The sequence below is a fragment of the Bombina bombina genome, chromosome 11 (assembly GCF_027579735.1).
Source record: "Bombina bombina isolate aBomBom1 chromosome 11, aBomBom1.pri, whole genome shotgun sequence".
Taxonomy (NCBI): domain Eukaryota; kingdom Metazoa; phylum Chordata; class Amphibia; order Anura; family Bombinatoridae; genus Bombina; species Bombina bombina.
The window spans coordinates 189,642,882-189,666,394 of NC_069509.1; positions in this window are offsets into that span (position 1 = coordinate 189,642,882).

Here is a 23,513-nt window from a genome sequence, read left to right on the forward strand (position 1 = left end):
TACAGGTAAATTTCTCTTTATTTTAGCTAGGTAAGCTATTCAATAGTTAATAACTATTTAATAGCTATTGTACCTAGTTAAAATAAATTGAAAGGTACCTGTAAAATAAAAATAAATCCTAAGATAGCTACAATATAATTATTATTTATATTGTAGCTATACAGGGAGTGCAGAATTATTAGGCAAGTTGTATTTTTGAGGATTAATTTTATTATTGAACAACAACCATGTTCTCAATGAACCCAAAAAACTCATTAATATCAAAGCTGAATAGTTTTGGAAGTAGTTTTTAGTTTGTTTTTAGTTATAGCTATTTTAGGGGGATATCTGTGTGTGCAGGTAACTATTACTGTGCATAATTATTAGGCAACTTAACAAAAAACAAATATATACCCATTTCAATTATTTATTTTTACCAGTGAAACCAATATAACATCTCAACATTCACAAATATACATTTCTGACATTCAAAAACAAAACAAAAACAAATCAGTGACCAATATAGCCACCTTTCTATGCAAGGACACTCAAAAGCCTGCCATCCATGGATTCTGTCAGTGTTTTGATCTGTTCACCATCAACATTGCGTGCAGCAGCAACCACAGCCTCCCAGACACTGTTCAGAGAGGTGTACTGTTTTCCCTCCTTGTAAATCTCACATTTGATGATGGACCACAGGTTCTCAATGGGGTTCAGATCAGGTGAACAAGGAGGCCATGTCATTAGATTTTCTTCTTTTATACCCTTTCTTGCCAGCCACACTGTGGAGTACTTGGACGCGTGTGATGGAGCATTGTCCTGCATGAAAATCATGTTTTTCTTGAAGGATGCAGACTTCTTCCTGTACCACTGCTTGAAGAAGGTATCTTCCAGAAACTGGCAGTAGGACTGGGAGTTGAGCTTGACTCCATCCTCAACCCGAAAAGGCCCCACAAGCTCATCTTTGATGATACCAGCCCAAACCAGTACTCCACCTCCACCTTGCTGGCGTCTGAGTCGGACTGGAGCTCTCTGCCCTTTACCAATCCAGCCACGGGCCCATCCATCTGGCCCATCAAGACTCACTCTCATTTCATCAGTCCATAAAACCTTAGAAAAATCAGTCTTGAGATATTTCTTGGCCCAGTCTTGACGTTTCAGCTTGTGTGTCTTGTTCAGTGGTGGTCGTCTTTCAGCCTTTCTTACCTTGGCCATGTCTCTGAGTATTGCACACCTTGTGCTTTTGGGCACTCCAGTGATGTTGCAGCTCTGAAATATGGCCAAACTGGTGGCAAGTGGCATCTTGGCAGCTGCACGCTTGACTTTTCTCAGTTCATGGGCAGTTATTTTGCGCCTTGGTTTTTCCACACGCTTCTTGCGACCCTGTTGACTATTTTGAATGAAACGCTTGATTGTTCGATGATCACGCTTCAGAAGCTTTGCAATTTTAAGAGTGCTGCATCCCTCTGCAAGATATCTCACTATTTTTTACTTTTCTGAGCCTGTCAAGTCCTTCTTTTGACCCATTTTGCCAAAGGAAAGGAAGTTGCCTAATAATTATGCACACCTGATATAGGGTGTTGATGTCATTAGACCACACCCCTTCTCATTACAGAGATGCACATCACCTAATATGCTTAATTGGTAGTAGGCTTTCGAGCCTATACAGCTTGGAGTAAGACAATATGCATAAAGAGGATGATGTGGTCAAAATACTCATTTGCCTAATAATTCTGCACTCCCTTTATTAGGGTTTATTTTATAGGTAAGTATTTAGTTTTAAATAGGATTAACTTAGTTAATAATAGAAATATTATTTAGATTTATTTAATTAATATTTAAGTTAGGGTGGTGTTAGGGTTGGTGTTAGACTTAGGTTTAGGGGTTAATAATTTTATTACAGTGGCGGCGGTGTAGTGGGGGGCAGGATAGGGGTTAATAAATTTATTATAGGTAGCGACGGTGTAGGGGGGGCAGGATAGGGGTTAATAAATTTATTATAGGTGGCGACGGTGTAGGGGGGGCAGGATAGGGGTTAATAAATTTAATATAGGTTGCGGCGGGTTCAGGGAGCGGCGGTTTAGGGGTTAAACTATTTTTTTATTTGCAGCGAGGTGCGGGATCAGCAGGATAGGGGTTAATAACTTTATTATAGAGGGCGACGGTATAGGGGGGGCAGGATAGGGGTTACTAGGTATAATGTAGGTGGCAGCGGTGTCCGGGAGCGGCGGTTTAGGGGTTAATACATTTATAAGACTTGCGGCGGGGTCTAGGAGCGGCGGTTTAGGGGTTAGTATCTTTACTTAGTTGCGGGGGGCTCCGGGGGCACCGGTATAGGGGGTAGAACAGTCTAGTTTAGTGTGAGTGCTTAGTGACAGGCTAGCAAGAAAGCTGTCAAACAGCCGAAGAGCAGCGAGATCGGATGTGTGATAACTCTCACAGTCCGCTGCTCATCGCCCCGAGGCTTTTTGACAGCTTTTTTGATAACTTAGGCGTATTTTTTCAGGTCCGCGGCGGCGAAGGTAGGCGAGCTTAGGCGGGCGTATTGGGCCGGCGAAGGCAGGAAAGTTGACACGTTGATAACTACCCCCCTTAGTCTGAACTTCAAATGAGTAGTAGATTTTTTTCTGACAATTTTAAAAGTTATGTCTTTTTCCACTCCCTCTGTACCATGTGACAGCCATCAGCCAATCACAAATGCATACACGTACCATGTGACAGCAATCAGCCATTCACAAATGCATGCACACTTATTCTTGCACATGCTCAGTAGGAGCTGGTGACTCAAAAAGTTTAAATATAAAAAGACACATGGAAGTAAATTAGAAAGTTGTTTAAAATTGCATGCTCTATCTGAATAATGAAAGTTTAATTTTGATTGAGTGTCCCTTTCAAGTCCTTTGCAGGCTTTTTATTTTCTAACACCTGAGACCTCATATCTTTGAGCCCTTATAAGTGTTTTAATGCAATCTTTTTAAAATAACTTTTATCAGACAGTGTTATTATGAGTGTAACTTTACTTTAAAGGTATTGTTGTTTTTTGGTGCAACTGTTTTGTCTTTTTTTTTTAAACTCAAGTGAACGTGTTTACTTTCAACTCGTAATATGCACCCTACACAATAATAATTTATCAATGTTGGTCCGACATGATACGCTGTAGTGTATCTTGTCGGACAGACATCGCTGAAGGCCAACAACATATGCTGTCTGCATTTAACATTGCACAAGCCCCCAAGATTTGCATCCAATTGACCGAGTCCCGATCTGAGGCGGCAGACCAGTTAAGAAGCAGTGGTCTTAAGACCGCTGCTTCATAACTGCTGTTTCCGGCGAGCCTGAAGACTTGTGTCGGTGGACATGCTTATGCAACTTAATATGGGAATGGTTATTTTTATTCTGTTCCCATTATATTTCCAGATATTTAAAAATCTAGAACATTGCCCACTGGCAGAATAACCTATTTGTAGTGTCCATACACCCACCAAGATAGACCTTGATGTACTAGAATCCATACTAATAAATAAAGCTTTCACAATGTATAGTCTCAACATCATACCAGTTGGGAGGTTAGACCTCATTCCTGCAAATTTCATACCTCATTTTAAGCTGAAGTTAAAAGATGTGAGAGCATTCCTATTTACCACCCCTTAGACATGTTTTAACAATTAAAGCAATTATATTAATTATAGAGAATAAATACTAATTAATATAAATCAAAGCTCTTCATGAAAATGTTAAACTTAACCCTGTTCTGCACTTTTGTTTGGAGAGGGGGATGCAGTGTTTAAGACATGAAGCAGCTACTTTTACCAAGATGAAAAAAGATAAGTATTACACAGACCAGAGTGCAACAATATGAGAGCTGGTGATTTTTCAGTTCAGAGTTCAAGGTCTGGCAGCAGACTGAAACTGCTCAGCTCTTAAAATTTGAAGTCGAAGCAGAAATAGCAGATGCAGGTGGAATAATATTAACTAATGCAAGGTCAGGCAGTGCTCTCAATGGGAAGGTAAAGTGCTGCAGCAATTATAAGCTATATACCAAGGAACAAAGTAACATAAAAACTATGAAAAATGAGATCAGAAAAGTTTAACAGTGCTATGGTAGACTAAGCCCCCTTTTGAACACTTGCACCACTGACTGTGTAATAAAAATAAAGATTAAGACTCAAGGTCAGATTAATGAGTAATATGCTTCATTAATAAGCAAATTGGTGTGCAAATTAAAGGTATGTTGTATATGCTGATGGTAAAACCTGAAGTTTTATGAAGAAAGTACAAGAATTTAGAGCTTGATTGAAACAGATCGTGTGTGAAGTCATGAGGCTATCCATAGATTGTCATCATTCAAAGCCATTGCAATCTATTTGAAAACATTACAAGACATTTATTCCAGGGTCTTGAATGTATTTGTGGTACAATAACACCCTATAGCTTACAAGATGACTATTTGGAATACATACAAAAATGCAATGGACCTCTTCAATCACGTTTGCCTTTTTTGAGTTGGTTACTTGTTTCAATAAATTGAAAGAAAAAATCCGGAACTGGTAAAATTTTGCGGGGCTGAGGTCATCCCCGTATGCTCCTGATGCTGGTTGGACCTGTGTGGCGTGAATCCTGCGCCTATGTAAGTTTTGTTACTACGATCTGTCACTGCCCAAGTATAGGTGTTACTTTGTGTGCTCCTGGGTGTGACAGATTGTTGTATTATATTGCCTCTTTTGCAGAAAAGACATTGTCTCAAGATAGCTACTCTGGATGACACCCCCCTTGGTTCAGGCTAGATCCATTTTGAGTCAGCACCCCTGACCCTGACTGTGGGAGTCTTTCACATGAACAGCTGCAGTTTGAGGTCATTAATTTCCCAACACAGCCTGTCATCCTTGTTCTTCCTTGGTTTCGGGTACACAATCCACAGTTCAACTGGGTTGAAGGACAACTGGCCTCCTGGGGTACCTCCTGTTTAAACTCCTGCCTTGCTAAAGTTACTCCTCTGCTCCACATTCCCATAGCCAGTATACAGACTCCTTCAAACCTTCCATCAGTATATGTGGACTTTGCAGATGTGTTTGAGAAAAAAGCAGCTGACGTGCTGCCACCCCACCATCCTTATGACTGCAAGATCAACCTCTTTCCTGGAGCCCCACTTCCTAATGGGAGGATTTATCCACTCTCCAAGGCTGAAACCAAATCCATGGAGGAGTACATCCAAGAGAACCTAGCTAAAGGTTTCATTCGCCCTTTCTCCTCTCCTGCTGGGGCAGGCTTCTTTTTTGTCAGTAAAAAGGATGGTGGGCTCAGACCCTGCATTGACTACTGGGCCTTGAACAACATAACCATCAAGAAACTCTATCCCATACCATTAATCACCGAACTGTATGACTCACTCCAGGATGCTCGCTTCTTTATCAAACTGGACTTACGTGGGGCATACAATCTGATTCGCATCTTTCCAGGCCACGAATGGAAGACTGCCTTCAACACAAGATCTGGTCATTACGAATACCTTGTAATGCCCTTTGGGCTGTGTAACGCCCCTGCAGTCTTCCAGGCATTTGTCAACGATGTCTTCCGTGACCTCCTTAACCGCACAGTCATCATATATCTGGACGATATCCATGTTTTCTTTTCCACTTTAGAGGAGCATCATAGACACGTGAGACAGGTGCTTCTACGTCTCAGAGACAAATCTTTAGTAGCCAGGTTAGAAAAGTGTGAGTTTGATCAAGTTCAGATCCAATTCCTTGGTTATGTTATCTCGAAGTAGGGTTTTGCCATGGATCATGCTAAACTCACTGCAGTTCTAGAATGGCCACTGAGGTCCACAGTTCATCTCTACCTTTTGGAGAGCCTTTTGTAAGTTGATTGGAACCACTGTTTCCTTGTCTTCTGGCTACCATCCTCAGCCCAATGGACTAACTGAGAGAGTAAACCAGGATCTTGAAGCCTACCTTCGAGCCTTTGTCAACGCTTGCCATACCAACTGGTCTGTGTTATTACCCCTAGATGAGCTGGAAAGAAACACTCATTGGCACTCTTCTCTTAAATGTTCTCCATTTCAAGCCGCAGCAGGGTATCAGCCTTGTGTCTTCCATATTTCTGCTCAGTCCGCTAGGGTTCCTGCTGCAGACCAACACGTCACTGGACTCACCACTCATTAGCAACATATGCGCTCTTAGCTACGTTCAGCTGTCTCTAGATATAAGAAGTTTGCTGATCATCATAGAGCTTCTGTACATGCCATCCCAGTGGGTGAACGTCTTTGGATCTCTACTCGACACATTCGTTTACGTCAACCCTGTCACAAATTGGGGCCTAGGTTTATTGGCCCTTACAAGGTCCTGAAAAGACTGTCTCCTGTTTCCTACAAAGTGGCCTTGCCCAAAACCCTATGCATACACCCAGTGTTCCACATCTCACTACTCAAACCTTATATCAAGAATAGATATACCCAGCTCCAAGCTCCTCCTCCTCTGCTCCTGGTACGTGGTGACACTAAATATGAGGTAGCTAAGATCCTGGACTCTAGATATAGGCACAGACAACTGCAGTATCTGATACATTGGAAGGGTTACTCTGTGGCGGATCATTCCTGGGTTCCTGCCCGTGATGTGCATGCTCCATCTTTGGTCTCCAGATTCCATGCTGCTTATCCTTTGAGACCGACTCTGGTTCCCAGAGGGAACCCTTGAGAGGGGGTCTATGTCACGCCGCACCGCTCTAGCCATTGCTAGGGGTGCGGCGTCTCCTTGCTTCTCCTTCCCTGCTCGTTGCCAGGGATTGTGTTGGGTCCAGATGCGTGTGTCGCTGATGTCATCGCCATACGCTCCTGATGCCGGTCGGACCTGTGTGGTGCGAATCCTGCGCCTATGTAAGTTTCGTTACTACGATCTGTCACTGCCCAAGTATAGGTGTTACTTTGTGTGCTCCTGGGTGTGACAGATGGTGTATTATATTGCCTACTTGTGTATGATCCCTGCCTGTCTGACTATTCTGCCTGCTATACCCTTTAATTACTGGATTGATATACTGCTGCTGAACCCTGCCTGTCTGACTACTCTGCCTGCTATACCCCTTAATTACTGGATTGATATACTGCTGCTGAACCCTGCCTGTCTGACTACTCTACCTGCTATACCCCTTAATTACTGGATTGATATACTGCTGCTGAACCCTGTCTGTCTGACTACTCTGCTTATTAACCCCTGTTGTTTTGGACTGCTTTGCTTTTGCCAAACCCTGCCTGCCTGACCATTCTAGTGGTGTGCACTTGGACTGCTTTACTGTTGCCGCTGGGGACTGTCCTGCCTGTGGTGAGTGTCGCCTTCCTCAACTTACTAACTTTCTCTGCTCTGGGATATTCCCTATCATTCTGGCTAGAGGAGTATCCCACGAGCATTACAGCGATTATACGCAAATAAGTAAGTTGTTTCAGATACAATATACACAGAAGGCCTATAATTGTAATTTTTGCACCAATTGCAGATCTGATTATGCTGTATACATGATCACCTGTACAACCTGTGTGGTATAGTACATAGGGTGCACCTCTCGAGAGAATAGAGTCAGTATACGTGAACACTTAATGACATAGAGAGAGGCAAGGCAGTAACAGGAGCAGCCAAGCACTTTATCTATGAGCACCAAATATATGTCAGATCATTTACATGGATGGTCATTGACCTTATTACATCTAAACTGAGGGGTGGAAGCAGAACAAGTGAGCTATTCAAAAAGGAAGCTTTTTGAATTTTCAAATTGCACACATGTAGATGACAAGGAATGAACATAGAAGGTGATATCATAAACTACTGGCAATAACTATTTTAGGCTATATTTCCATTGGCTTCAATTGGGTACTCTATCTTACTAACATGGGGTTGTGACCATTGTGTATCACATGGGAAATCATATTAGTATATGTTGTGAGAAATATACAGAGAAGTAAACAACATTCATATGTCTATATCTATCTATCTATCTATATATCTATCTATCTATCTATCTATCTATCTATCTATCTATCTATCTATCCCTCTCTCTCTCTCTCTCTCTCTCCATATATATATATATATATATATATATATATATATATATATATATGTATTAGCAATATTCATCTCTTATTAGTTCACTATCGGTATGTCATCCTCTGCTTATGTGAAATGTATAAATGCAGGGTCATGCCAGAGTTTATAATGTGAATAGGAGAAATCAATGTATGCTAAGAGTTTACTATTGAAATGCAAAATTGATGAGAGTTTCCTCAGGACACTACATTTAGATTATCCTTGTTAAAGCTTATGCTTATATATATTAGTATACTTTTTGTGTTGTTAAACTGTCACTTAGAGGCAATGTTAGTGAATACACCATCGCCTAGATTTAGAGTTCTGCGGCCAAAGGGGTGCGTTAGCTACGCATGCTTTTTTCTGGCCGCACCTTTTAAATACCGCTGGTATTGAGAGTTCACAGAATGGCTGCGTTAGGCTTCAAAAAAGGAGCGTATAGCATATTTAACGCAACTTCAACTCTCGATACCAGCGGTGCTTACGGACGCGGCCAGCTTCAAAAACGTGCTCGTGCACGATTCCCCCATAGAAAACAATGGGGCTGTTTGAGCTGAAAAAAACCTAACACCTGCAAAAAAGCCGCGTTCAGCTCCTAACACAGCCCCATTATTTGCTATGGGGAAACACTTCCTACGTCTGCACCTAACACTCTAACATGTACCCCGAGTCTAAACACCCCTAACCTTACACTTATTAACCCCTTTTCTGCCGCCCCCGCTATCGCTGACCCCTGCATATTATTATTAACCCCTAATCTGCCGCTCCGTAAACCGCCGCTACTTACATTATCCCTATGTACCCCTAATCTGCTGCCCCTAACACCGCCGACCCCTATATTATATTTATTAACCCCTAATCTGCCCCCCACAACGTCGCCTCCACCTACCTACAATTATTAACCCCTAATCTGCCGACCGGACCGCACCGCTATTATCATAAAGTTATTAACCCCTAATCCGCCTCACTAACCCTATAATAAATAGTATTAACCCCTAATCTGCCCTCCCTAACATCGCCGACACCTAACTTCAAACATTAACCCCTAATCTGCCGACTGGAGCTCACCGCTATTCTAATAAATGTATTAACCCCTAAAGCTAAGTCTAACCCTAACACTAACAACCCCCTAAGTTAAATATAATTTAAATCTAACGAAATTAATTAACTCTTATTAAATAAATTATTCCTATTTAAAGCTAAATACTTACCTGTAAAATAAATCCTAATATAGCTACAATATAAATTATAATTATATTATAGCTATTTTAGGATTTATATTTATTTTACAGGCAACTTTGTATTTATTTTAACCAGGTACAATAGCTATTAAATAGTTAAGAACTATTTAATAGCTTAAATAGTTAAAATAATTACAAAATTACCTGTAAAATAAATCCTAACCTAAGTTACAATTAAACCTAACACTACACTATCAATAAATTAATTTAATAAAATGCCTACAATTACCTACAATTAAACCTAACACTACACTATCAATAAATTAATTAAATACAATTCCTACAAATAAATACAATGAAATAAACTAACTAAAGTACAAAAAATAAAAAAGAACTAAGTTACAAAAAAATAAAAAAATATTTACAAACATCAGAAAAATATTACAACAATTTTAAACTAATTACACCTACTCTAAGCCCCCTAATAAAATAACAAAGCCCCCCAAAATAAAAAATGCCCTACCCTATTCTAAATTTAAAAAGTTCAAAGCTCTTTTACCTTACCAGCCCTGAACAGGGCCCTTTGCGGGGCATGCCCCAAAGAATTCAGCTCTTTTGCCTGTAAAAAAACACACATACAATACCCCCCCCCCAACATTACAACCCACCACCCACATACCCCTAATCTAACCCAAACCCCCCTTAAATAAACCTAACACTAAGCCCCTGAAGATCTTCCTACCTTATCTTCACCATACCAGGTTCACCGATCGGTCCGCCGAATGACGGTTCCTTTAAATGACGTCATCCAAGATGGCGTCCGTTAAATTCCGATTGGCTGATAGGATTCTATCAGCCAATCGGAATTAAGGTAGGAAAATTCTGATTGGCTGATGGAATCAGCCAATCAGATTGAGCTCGCATTCTATTGGCTGATCGGAACAGCCAATAGAATGCGAGCTCAATCTGATTGGCTGATCGGATCAGCCAATCGGATTGAACTTCAATCTGATTGGCTGATTCCATCAGCCAATCAGAATTTTCCTACCTTAATTCCGATTGGCTGATAGAATCCTATCAGCCAATCGGAATTCGATGGACGCCATCTTAAAGGAACCGTCATTCGGCGAGTAGGCGTCGGGAGAAGAGGATGTTCCGCATCGGCTGGAAGATGATGGCTCCGGAAGAAAGAAGATTGAAGATGCTGCTTGATAGAAGACTTCATCCCGATGATGGACTTCCGACTTCAGCCCGATGATGGATTTCTTCAGTCGCCGCTTGGATCCAGACTTCAGCCGAAGGATGGACGTCACTCTTCAGCCCCCCGCTTGGGCTTGAATCAACACTTCCAAGGCTTGGATCAAGACTTCCGAGGACCGATCGGTGAACCTGGTATGGTGAAGATAAGGTAGGAAGATCTTCAGGGGCTTAGTGTTTATTTAAGGGGGGTTTGGGTTAGATTAGGGGTATGTGGGTGGTGGGTTGTAATGTTGGGGGGGTATTGTATGTGTTTTTTTTACAGGCAAAAGAGCTGAATTCTTTGGGGCATGCCCCGCAAAGGGCCCTGTTCAGGGCTGGTAAGGTAAAAGAGCTTGGAACTTTTTTAATTTAGAATAGGGTAGGGCATTTTTTTTATTTTGGGGGGCTTTGTTATTTTATTAGGGGGCTTTGAGTAGGTGTAATTAGTTTAAAATTGTTGTAATATTTTTCTAATGTTTGTAAATATTTTTTTATTTTTTGTAACTTAGTTCTTTTTTATTTTTTGTACTTTAGTTATTTTATTTCATTGTATTTATTTGTAGGAATTGTATTTAATTAATTTATTGATAGTGTAGTGTTAGGTTTAATTGTAACTTAGGTTAGGATTTATTTTACAGGTAATTTTGTAATTATTTTAACTAGGTAACTATTAAATAGTTATTAACTATTTAATAGCTATTGTACCTGGTTAAAATAATTACAAAGTTGCCTGTAAAATTAATATTAATCCTAAAATAGCTATAATATAATTATAATTTATATTGTAGCTATATTAGGGTTTATTTTACAGGTAAGTATTTAGCTTTAAATAGGAATAATTTATTTAATAAGAGTTAATTTATTTCGTTAGATTTAAATTATATTTAACTTAGGGGGGTGTTAGTGTTAGGGTTAGACTTAGCTTTAGGGGTTAATCCATTTATTACAGTAGCGGCGAGATTCGGTTGGCAGATTAGGGGTTAATAATTGAAGTTAGGTGTTGACAATGTTAGGGAGGGCAGATTAGGGGTTAATACTATTTATTATAGGGTTATTGAGGCGGGAGTGAGGTGGATTAGGGGTTAATAACTTTATTATAGTAGCGGTGAGATCCGCTCGGCAGATTAGGGGTTTATAAGTGTAGGCAGATGGAGGCGACGTTGAGGGGGGCAGATTAGGGGTTAATAAATATAATATAGGGGTCGGCGGTGTGGGGGGCAGGTTAGGGGTTAATAAATATAATATAGGGGTCGGCGGTGTTAGGGGCAGCAGATTAGGGGTACATAAGTATAACGTAGGTGGCGGTTGGCAGATTAGGGGTTAAAAAAATTTAATCGAGTGGCGGCGATGTGGGGGGACCTCTGTTTAGGGGTACATAGGTAGTTTATGGGTGTTAGTGTACTTTAGAGCACAGTAGTTAAGAGCTTTATAAACCGGCGTTAGCCCAGAAAGCTCTTAACTACTGACTTTTTTTCTAACGCTCACTTCAGCCACGACTCTAAATACCGGAGTTAGAAAGATCCCATTGAAAAGATAGGATACGCAATTGACGTAAGGGGATCTGCGGTATGGAAAAGTCGCGGCTGCAAAGTGAGCGTTAGACCCTTTCTTGACTGACTCCAAATACCGGCGGTAGCCTAAAACCAGCGTTAGGAGCCTCTAACGCTGGTTTTGACGGCTACCGCCAAACTCAAAATCTAGGCCCATGAGAATTAAATAGCGATATATAAGCCTTAGCAATGCTGACCTAAGAGATCTACTTCACAATTTGCATATACAAATATTAAGAGCTCAGGTCTGGGACATCCCTTACCGGTGCAAATATACACTGTATCAAGACACATTAAACACATACATACATACTGCTGTGTATATATATATATATATATATATATATATATATATGTCTTTTTAATTACCAGGATGAATAGAGCACACAGATTTGAATTAACCAATGAGAATGTACAGGAGCGTATAAGAGCCTCCTAGGTAAGAGACAATTGTGTCTATGAATAAGGCCTTCTGGGGCCAAAATGCATCAGACTAGTCTGTCAAATCTGTGCCTTAATCATTTTAACTTTTCATGTGAGCCTTTTTTATATTTGGAATAAAGTTCAAGTTTTTACCAGTTCCGGACGCCAGTCCCACTGTAGCTGCCAAGACCAGTGACACCCTGCACTGACTCCATCGATACTGTAATTACAGAGGCTATCGTCAAGTCCACAGGTGGAGAAAGGATAATGTGATGCGGGGCTCACGGCAGACGCCAAAGAGGAGACGCGGTGAAAGTAACAGTGGAGGGTAGCAGGGGGGAGTGTATCCTTAAACATCTTCAACAGCAAGTTTGCCTATGGGCGATTGAGTCAAGCATGGAATGGAGGTGAGATGACCTTGATTTGTTTTCCTTGTTTGCAGGAGGTTGGGTGCCGAATGAAGGATCGTCAATAAGGGTGTCGCTGTGATCGGCAGGTAAAGTAGAGCAGCAGTTAATTCTTACTCGTTTTGTTACTTGTTTCAATGGTAAACTTATTTTACATGGTTAGCTCCTAAGTTTATAAACACACTTTAATTCTTCTGCTGGCTCTTGTTTACATATCCTTTCTATAGCCAATACTACAGTATTGAAAGTTACAGTACAGCTGGCAGTTTAAATAGGCAAAATAATATATTTCATATCACAAAATAAAGATACATTATGGGGCCTATTTATGAAAGGCCTGTCGGACATGATCCGACATTGCGGATCATGATCGACAGACCTCGCTGAGAGCAATACGCTCTCCGCATTCAGCATTGCACAAGCAACTTGTGAACTGCTGGTGCAACGCCGCCCCCTGCAGATTTCGGTGTCAATCAACCCAATCGTATTCATTCGGGTCGAATTGCAGCGATCTCTGTCCGCATCCTCAGAGCAGGCGGACAGGTTATGGAGCTGCGGTCTTTAGAACGCTGTTTCATAACTGGTGTTTCTGGTGAGCAATGCATCAAGGCTGGCCAGAAACACGGGGCTTCAAGCTCCATACAGAGCTTGATATATATGCCCCAATATATTTGTAAACAGTTTAATACACTTTAGCATCTAAAATAGATTATTGGGAACATTAAAACATTGGTAAACAGTATGTCTCATTAAATACAATTCATTTTATAAAACAACATGAATTTATAAAACCAAATACAAAAAAATATATAGATTTAATTCACCAGCTGCTAACCCCAGAGTACATTGTACTCCTCAACAATAGCCTAGTGTTTTATATGAATGCATAAATTCTCCAAATTACTTGAACTACGTTACATTTTCATTGATCTATGTTATATTTTCACTGATCTGTTACATTTTCACTGATCTACATTACATTTTCATTGATCTATGTTACATTTTCACTGATCTACATTACATTTCCACTGATCTATGTTAAATTTTCACTGATCTCAGTTATATTTTCACTGATTATGTATCCTTTTTTCAGATATGTTACTTTTTCACTGAGCTATGCTACATTTTTACCAATCTATGCTACATTTTCACTGTTCTCAGTTACATTTTCACTAATCTCAGTTACACTTTCACTGTTCTCAGTTACATTTTCACTAATCTCAGTTACACTTTCACTGATCTATGTTACATTTTCACTGATCTATGTTATATTTTCACTGATTATGTTACATTTTCACTGATCTATTTTTCATTGATCTCAGTTACATTTTCACTGATCTCAGTTACATTTTCACTGTTCTCAGTTACATTTTCACTAATCTCAGTTACACTTTCACTGATCTATGTTACATTTTCACTGATCTATGTTATATTTTCACTGATTATGTTACATTTTCACTGATCTATTTTTCATTGATCTCAGTTACATTTTCACTGATCTCAGTTACATTTTCACAGATCTATGTTACATTTTCACTGATTATGTTACATTTTTACTGATCTATGTTACATTTTCACAGATCTATGTTACATTTTCACTGAATTATGTTACATTTTCACTAATCTATGTTACATTTTCACTGAATTATGTTACATTTTTACTGATCTCAGTTACATTTTCACAGATCTATGTTACATTTTCACTAATCTATGTTACATTTTCACTGAATTATGTTACATTTTTACTGATCTATGTTACATTTTCACTAATCTATGTTACATTTTCACTGAATTATGTTACATTTTCACTGGTCTATGTTACATTTTCACTGATATAAGATACATTTTCACTGATCTATATTAATTTTTCACTGATCTAAGTTATATTTTCGCCAATCTACAGTATCTTACTTTTTAAATGATCTAAGTTACATTTTCACTGATCTATGTTAAATTTTTATTTTCACTGATCTAAGATACATTTTCACTAATCTATGTTATATTTTCACTGATCTAAGTTAGATTTTTCTAATCTACAGAATGTTACATTTTCGAACAAATAAAATCTGTAATGCTCACTTCACATCAATTAGTACCATAAATATTATAGTGCACCCTAGAGAGAACATTTCTATGTATGCATAAAAAAACTTATGCGCTTAAAATAGCAATGAGAGGATATCCAAAAGGTTGCTTGGAAATGATAAGCAAAGCAAAGAGCATTTATGCATAAGTGTTAGCAGGCTCAGCATAGCAGCCAATGCTAGTACAGTTCTCCAATGAAAGCTGAAAAGCGTGATGCACAAAGCAGGAAATTATCAGCATAAAGCAAGACAAATCCACAAGCAGTTGTTAAATCTTCAGACAACCTGATATATTTTTGCAAAGTCACAGTTAGTATCCCTCAAAATGTGTCACAATTAGAACATATGTACTTCATTCATTCATTTCAAATGCCAAAGGTGCTGCCCTTCCAGATAGTGTGTAAACAAAACGCATCCAGTGTTTGCTCCGGTAAACCAGTCAGATGAATACTTATCCACATGCAGTATGCTACCAGCAACGGATGTTGCACAGGCCACTGAGGGTAAACGAAGTAGAGAGGGGATCTCCCAAGCAAGTAGGAATAGTAGGTTTGTCGCTATTCCTACTTGCTTGGGAGATCCCCTCTCTACTTCGTTTACACACTATCCGGAAGTGCAGCACCTTTGGCATTTGAAATGAATGAATGAAGTACATATGTTCTAATTGTGACACATTTTGAGGGTTACTAACTGTGACTTTGCAAAGATATGTCAGGTTGTCTGAAGATTTAACAACTGCTTGTGGATTTGCCTTGCTTTATGCTGATAATTTCCTGCTTTGTGCATCACGCTTTTCAGCTTTCATTGGAGAACTGTACTAGCATTGGCTGCTATGCTGAGCCTGCTAACACTTATGCATAAATGCTCTTTGCTTTACTTATCATTTCCAAGCAACCTTTTGGATATCCTCTCATTGCTATTTTAAGCATAAGTGGTGCACCACTTTAGTTATTTATTTGGTCATATTCTTGTACAAATTAACACATGGGGACCCCTGACTTGTATGTTTTTAATTTGATTATTTTTGCATAGATCGTCTGTATCTTCTGCTTTCCTGTTTACCTTAACATAATATTGTCTTATAGGTGCTGTTTTTCCTAGACTTTTAGATCCCATTGCATTGTGTGATCTACTCTTTCTTTTTATGCATATATAGATATGTTACATTTTCACTGATATACATTACATTTTTACTGATATACGTTACATTTTCACTGATGCATGTTTCATTTTCCCAGATATAGGTTACATTTTCACTGATGCATGTTTCATTTTCCCAGATATAGGTTACATTTTCACTGACCTATGTTACATTTTCACAAATGAACATTACATTTTCACTGATATACGTTACATTTTCACTAATATACATTATATGTTCACTGATCTATGTTACATTTTCACCAATGCATGTAACATTTTCACTGATATACGATACATTTTCACCAATATACTTTACATTTATACTGATGCACGTTTCATATTCACAGATATACGCTACAGTTTTCATAGATCTACATTACATTTTCACCAATGTACATTACATTTTCACTGATGAATGTTTCATTTTCAGCAATGTACGTTTCATTTTCACTGATGGACTTTACATTTTTACCGATGTACGTTACATTTTCACCAATGTATGTTTCATTTTCACCGATGTACGTTGCATTTTTACCGATATACGTTACATTTTTACCAATGCACGTTTCATTTTCACCGATGTACGTTACATTTTTACCGATAAACGTTACATTTTCAATGATGTACGTTACATTTTCACTGAGGTACATTTTTAATTTTTATGGATATACGTTACATTTTCACTGATGCACATTACATTTTAACGGATCAACATTAAATTTTCACCAATATATGTTACATTTTCACTGATCTATGTTACATTTTCACGGATATACTTTACATTTTAATGGATATATGTTACATTTTAACGGATATATGTTACATTTTCACCAATGTATGTTACATTTTCACATATCTATGTTACATTTTAACCAATTATGTTATATTTATACTGATCTATGTGTCATTTTCACTGATCTATGTTACATTTTCACCAATGTACGTTACATTTTCACAGATCTACGTTACATTTTTACCGATATACGTTACATTTTCAATGATGTACGTTACATTTTCACAGAGGTACATTTTTTTATTTTTATGGATATACGTTACATTTTCACTGATGCACATTACATTTTAATGGATCAACATTAAATTTTCACCAATATATGTTACATTTTCACTGATCTATGTTACATTTTCACGGATATACTTTACATTTTAACGGATATATGTTACATTTTAACGGATATATGTTACATTTTCACTGATATACGTTACATTTTCACAAATATACTTTACATTTATACTGATGCACGTTTCATATTCACAGATATACGCTACAGTTTTCATAGATCTACATTACATTTTCACCAATGTACATTACATTTTCACTGATGAATGTTTCATTTTCACTGATGGACTTTACATTTTTACCGATGTACGTTACATTTTCACCAATGTACGTTTAATTTTCACCGATGTACGTTGCATTTTTACCGATATACGTTACATTTTTACCAATGCACGTTTCATTTTCACCGATGTACGTTACATTTTTACCGATATACGTTACATTTTCGAAGATGTACGTTACATTTTCACCGAGGTACATTTTTTAATTTTTATGGATATACGTTACATTTTCACTGATGCACATTACATTTTCACCAATATATGTTACATTTTCACTGATCTATGTTACATTTTCACGAATATACTTTACATTTTAACGGATATATGTTACATTTTAACGGATATATGTTACATTTTCACCAATGCATGTTACATTTTCACTGATATACGTTACATTTTCACCAATATACTTTACATTTATACTGATGCACGTTTCATATTCACAGATATACGCTACAGTTTTCATAGATCTACATTACATTTTCACCAATGTACATTACATTTTCACTGATGAATGTTTCATTTTCAGCAATGTACGTTTCATTTTCACTGATGGACTTTACATTTTTACCGATCTACGTTACATTTTCACCAATGTACGTTTAATTTTCACCGATGTACATTGCATTTTTACCGATATACGTTACATTTTTACCAATGCACGTTTCATTTTCACCGATGTACGTTACATTTTTACCGATAAACGTTACATTTTCAATGATGTACGTTACATTTTCACCGAGGTACATTTTTTAATTTTTATGGATATACTTTACATTTTCACTGATGCACATTACATTTTAACGGATCAACATTAAATTTTCACCAATATATGTTACATTTTCACTGATCTATGTTACATTTTCACGAATATACTTTACATTTTAATGGATATATGTTACATTTTAACGGATATATGTTACATTTTCACCAATGTATGTTACATTTTCACATATCTATGTTACATTTTAACCAATTATGTTATATTTATACTGATCTATGTGTCATTTTCACTGATCTATGTTACATTTTCACCAATGTACGTTACATTTTCACAGATCTATGTTACATTTTTACCGATATACGTTTCATTTTCAATGATGTACGTTACATTTTCACAGAGGTACATTTTTTAATTTTTATGGATATGCGTTACATTTTCACTGATGCACATTACATTTTAATGGATCAACATTAAATTTTCACCAATATATGTTACATTTTCACTGATCTATGTTACATTTTCACGGATATACTTTACATTTTAACGGATATATGTTACATTTTAACGGATATATGTTACATTTTCACCAATGCATGTTACATTTTCACTGATATACGTTACATTTTCACCAATATACTTTACATTTATACTGATGCACGTTTCATATTCACAGATATACGCTACAGTTTTCATAGATCTACATTACATTTTCACCAATGTACATTACATTTTCACTGATGAATGTTTCATTTTCAGCAATGTACGTTTCATTTTCACTGATGGACTTTACATTTTTACCGATGTACGTTACATTTTCACCAATGTACGTTTAATTTTCACCGATGTACATTGCATTTTTACTTATATACGTTACATTTTTACCAATGCACGTTTCATTTTCACCGATGTACGTTACATTTTTACAGATATACGTTACATTTTCAATGATGTACGTTACATTTTCGCCGAGGTACATTTTTTAATTTTTATGGATATACGTTACATTTTCACTGATGCACATTACATTTTAACGGATCAACATTAAATTTTCACCAATATGTTACATTTTCACTGATCTATGTTACATTTTCACGGATATATGTTACATTTTAACGGATATATGTTACATTTTCACTGATATACGTTACATTTTCACCAATATACTTTACATTTATACTGATGCACGTTTCATATTCACAGATATACGCTACAGTTTTCATAGATCTACATTACATTTTCACCAATGTACATTACATTTTCACTGATGAATGTTTCATTTTCAGCAATGTACGTTTCATTTTCACTGATGGACTTTACATTTTTACCGATCTACGTTACATTTTCACCAATGTACGTTTCATTTTCACCGATGTACGTTGCATTTTTACCAATATACGTTACATTTTTACCAATGCACGTTTCATTTTCACCGATGTACGTTACATTTTTACCGATATACGTTACATTTTCAATGATGTACGTCACATTTTCACCGAGGTACATTTTTTAATTTTTATGGATATACGTTACATTTTCACTGATGCACATTACATTTTAACGGATCAACATTAAATTTTCACCAATATATGTTACATTTTCACTGATCTATGTTACATTTTCACGAATGTACTTTACATTTTAACGGATATATGTTACATTTTAACGGATATATGTTACATTTTCACCAATGTATGTTACATTTTCACAGATATACATTACATTTTCACTAATATACATTATATGTTCACTGATCTATGTTACATTTTCACCAATGCATGTTACATTTTCACTGATATACGTTACATTTTCACCAATATACTTTACATTTATACTGATGCACGTTTCATATTCACAGATATACGCTACAGTTTTCATAGATCTACATTACATTTTCACCAATGTACATTACATTTTCACTGATGAATGTTTCATTTTCAGAAATGTACGTTTCATTTTCACTGATGGACTTTACAGTTTTACCGATCTACGTTACATTTTCACCAATGTACGTTTAATTTTCAGCGATGTACATTGCATTTTTACCGATATACGTTACATTTTTACCAATGCACGTTTCATTTTCACTGATGTACGTTACATTTTTACCGATAAACGTTACATTTTCAATGATGTACGTTACATTTTCACGGAGGTACATTTTTTAATTTTTATGGATATACGTTACATTTTCACTGATGCACATTACATTTTAACGGATCAACATTAAATTTTCACCAATATATGTTACATTTTCACTGATCTATGTTACATTTTCACGGATATACTTTACATTTTAATGGATATATGTTACATTTTAACGGATATATGTTACATTTTCACCAATGTATGTTACATTTTCACATATCTATGTTACATTTTAACCAATTATGTTATATTTATACTGATCTATGTGTCATTTTCACTGATCTATGTTACATTTTCACCAATGTACGTTACATTTTCACAGATCTATGTTACATTTTTACCGATATACGTTACATTTTCAATGATGTACGTTACATTTTCACAGAGGTACATTTTTTAATTTTTATGGATATGCGTTACATTTTCACTGATGCACATTACATTTTAATGGATCAACATTAAATTTTCACCAATATATGTTACATTTTCACTGATCTATGTTACATTTTCACGGATATACTTTACATTTTAACGGATATATGTTACATTTTAACGGATATATGTTACATTTTCACCAATGCATGTTACATTTTCACTGATATACGTTACATTTTCACCAATATACTTTACATTTATACTGATGCACGTTTCATATTCACAGATATACGCTACAGTTTTCATAGATCCACATTACATTTTCACCAATGTACATTACATTTTCACTGATGAATGTTTCATTTTCAGCAATGTACGTTTCATTTTCACTGATGGACTTTATATTTTTACCGATGTACGTTACATTTTCACCAATGTACGTTTAATTTTCACCGATGTACGTTGCATTTTTACCGATATACGTTACATTTTTACCAATGCACGTTTCATTTTCACCGATGTACGTTACATTTTTACAGATATACGTTACATTTTCAATGATGTACGTTACATTTTCGCCGAGGTACATTTTTTAATTTTTATGGATATACTTTATATTTTCACTGATGCACATTACATTTTAACGGATCAACATTAAATTTTCACCAATATGTTACATTTTCACTGATCTATGTTACATTTTCACGGATATACTTTATATTTTAACATATATATGTTACATTTTAACAGATATATGTTACATTTTAACAGATATATGTTACATTTTCACCAATGTATGTTACATTTTCACATATCTATGTTACATTTTAACCAATTATGTTATATTTATACTGATCTATGTGTCATTTTCACTGATCTATGTTACATTTTCACGGATATACTTTACATTTTAACATATATATGTTACATTTTAACGGATATATGTTACATTTTCACCAATGTATGTTACATTTTCACATATCTATGTTACATTTTAACCAATTATGTTATATTTATACTGATCTATGTGTCATTTTCACTGATCTATGTTACATTTTCACCAATGTACGTTACATTTTCACAGATCTACGTTACATTTTCACCAATGCACGTTACATTTTCACTGATCTACGTTACATTTTCACTGATGTACATTACATTTTAACGGATCTATATTACAATTTCACTGAATAACTTTAAATTTTGATGGACCTACATTACATTTTAATAGAACAATTTTACATCTCACCATGTATTGCTGTACATAACTTTCCTTATGCATAAGTACTAACCTTGTGTTATTACCTGCCATCCTACAAAGGTCTGATGCTCCTCTTTAGTAAGAAACCTAATACCCTTTTCACTGCATAAACTAATTGTTTTGCATTTAATCTGGTGCCAAGTTGTACCTTAAATGAAGTGTAAAAAAAATGGCTGTCACAAATTAGCCTTTTTTAAACGATAGTCTTGGTAAATGAAATCACTTTAAAAAGTACCCTGTGTTTTATTCCAACTTCAAAATAAATAACACAAAATCCGAATTATTAGCCATTCATGCACAACCAGAGGTCATAAACAACATAAAACAACTATATCACTTCCATATACAACCCAAGGCAATCAAATACCTAGGAGTCCACATCTCACCGTTCATGGAAACCATAATATCTTTAAACTATAAAACCCTTAGCTTGACAATTCAAACTACTCTTAGGGCATGGAACCACAAACACCTTTCCTGGCTAGGGAAAATCAATGCAGCAAAAATGTTATACTTCCTACAAACTCTCCCAGTCCCTATCCCAGAACATCTTCTATTCTCCTTGCAAAAACAAATCAATTGTTTTATTTGGTCACACAAAAGACCCCGCATTGCCACTTCCACTCTATACCGCCCGAAAGAACTGGGAGGGATAGGAGCCCCAAATTTAACACGATACAGACAGGCAACCTTCCTCACACGAGTCGTCGACTGGTGCAAACACAGCGCGAACAAGGAATGGATCCAATTGGAACAGATACTTTCGGATACACATTGCCTGTGCGGAAATTGTTGGATTCCCAAAGCCCAGCGCAAACTACTATGCACAACTCCCAGATTAGTACATGAAACCTTTAAGCAATGGGACAAAATACTCCAGAAACACCCCAAAATCTCCTCTCCATGCTCTCCCTTGATGCCAGTTAGCAAAAACACACCATTCTCTTCCAAAATAAACATGGTGGCTGCAAGCCAAACCACTCCCCCTCTACAAAGCTCAATCCCGCACCACCTTTTATACAAAGACAGAGGGATCCAATTGCAACAGGTAATTTGCAACACCCTGGGGACACACTTTCAAAATTGGTACACCTATATTCAACTGAAACATTATTTAACCACACACCCCTTCAAATCCCAACTACAAATGCCCCTCTCTCAATTTGAGGCAATATGCTTCTATCCCCATCCACAAAAAGGAATATTATCATTAATATACAGAATACTATCACAGGTAGCTCACCCGACACCCCCCACATATGTAGCTAGATGGGAGACAGACTTAGAGGATACTCTAGACCCATCTGAGTGGGCAACCATTTATCAACAGATGACGAAAGCCTCCTCGTCCATCTCGACCTTAGAGATGAACATCAAACTACTGAGCCGATGGTACTACACACCTGTTAGATTGCACCACTTATTCCCCCGCACAACAACCACATGCTGGAGGGAATGCGGGGAAATAGCAACTTTCGCACACATATGGTGGACATGCCCGAAAGCAATCTCTTTCTGGGGCTCTCTCAAACCAGAAATGGAAAAAGCTCTAGGCATCCCTCTCCCGCTTACAC